This window comes from Budorcas taxicolor, chromosome X, assembly GCF_023091745.1.
Source record: "Budorcas taxicolor isolate Tak-1 chromosome X, Takin1.1, whole genome shotgun sequence".
Classification (NCBI taxonomy): domain Eukaryota; kingdom Metazoa; phylum Chordata; class Mammalia; order Artiodactyla; family Bovidae; genus Budorcas; species Budorcas taxicolor.
Window position 1 is genome coordinate 62808094 of NC_068935.1, and position 1848 is coordinate 62809941.

The window sequence follows — 1848 nt, forward strand, 5'->3', positions numbered from 1 at the left end:
CTGCCCTCCCCCAGCCCCTAGCCCCCCACCCTCCTACATTCTATCCCTATGACTTTGACTACTCTAGAAATCTCATTAAAAAATGGAATCATGTCCTTTTGTAACTGGCTTTGGAGAATATGTCTTTTTCAGGGCTCTTTATATTCCAAACTAAATAGTTTAATTACAGTGGAAATTGCAGTTTAAGGCTTGCCTGTGAACTGGATTATAACTATAGATCAGATTGGAAATAAAACACTTTTCTCTCCAAGTAAAAAGGAGAAAAATAAAAATTCAAATACAAGGAAGAAGAAACAAACAAAGAAAAAGCAACAAAATCCCAACAGGTTTTTTGGAGTTAAATTCCCTAACACTGGAAATGAACAAAGCTGTGTGTTTCTCCTCAATGGCGGTCACAGCGAGCAGAATTGGGGGACAGAGGCATGGCAACTTTTAATCCATTCAAATTTCAGATATTTGCACCCAAACTTTTTAGGTACCCCTTGTTAATTCTGTTGTTGGGGTGGGAATAAAGACCTACGGATGAGCTGCAAAGGTGTGGGAATTACTGATGACGGTGATACCAAAAGAGTCCTCATCCAACCAAAAATCAACTGAAGCCTTGTAGGGATGAGGAACAGAACAGAGGCAGTCCTAGTGGGGAGCTTTGAAGTTAGGTCTTCAGTGTCTTTATAGATACAGAGCTCTTCAGATTCCCTGTTTCCTCTCAGGCTCATTTGGTTAATTTGTGTTTCTCCAGGAGTCTGTCCATTTCATCTATATTTTCACATCCATTGGGATCAAATTGTCAGCATGTCCGTCCTCTTTGGGTAACATCTGTGGGTTGAGATGGTGGCTTCTTGTCATTGCTCAGTTGGATTCCTGCCACTCAGACCTTCCCTCCACCAGCCACACCCCCACTGCCCTGACTTCTGGACTGCGGACCACTCCATTTTAGGCTTACTAAGTTCACAAGCCTTGGAGCTGGCTTTGACTCCTCCCTTCCTTCACTGGCTTCCACCGCAGCTACCCAGAGACTCTGCGAGCCCTGCTTGCTGGTTGCCTTGACACTCTATCACCTGGATGCCCGCAGGGCCTGTTACACAATACCCCTGCTACCTCCCTGGCCCCTAACACTCTCAGAACATCGACCAGAGGGAGTGTGCCATCATCTAAATCACTTTAGATGAAAGAGTTCACTTTCACTCCAAAAATCATAACATGCTCTGTATTTCATTCACAGTGAAAGCTAGCATGCTGAAAATGGCCTCCGGGACACACAGACACTGGCCCTCATCCCCTCTGTGATCTTCCGTTTCCTAGGCCCCACTAGTTCACTCTGCTCCAGCTGCCCTGATCTCCTTACTGTGCCTCTACCATACCAGGCACGCTCCTGCCCCAGGGCCTTTGCACTACTTCCGGGCTCTCTCCTGGGATGCCCTCCTCAGATCCCCACATGGCCCCCTCCCTCCTTTGAGACTTTGCTCACATGTCCCTTTCCCAGAGAGTCCCACTATGCTGCCCTATGAAAAAGGACATCCGTTCTCTCCCCACCCTCTACATTCCATTTGTTCTCTTTTTTATTTTAATTTTAATGTTTTTCCATTTGTTCTCTTGTTCCCGTCCTCCATCCTGCTCGACACAGCTTATTTCTTACGTCTAATGTTCATGTGGTATTGTTCCTGCCCTCAATGAGTAGGGCAGCTGCAAGAGGACTCTGTTTGTTCACCCAGAGCCAAGAACAGGGCCTGGCCACAAGACGCGCTTGCTGGGTAGCTGTGGAATGAATGGCTAGAACTTTTCAAGAGGATGACCTCATTCAAGCGTTACAGCAAGTAAATGTTCTCCCTATGTTTCCAATGAGGACAT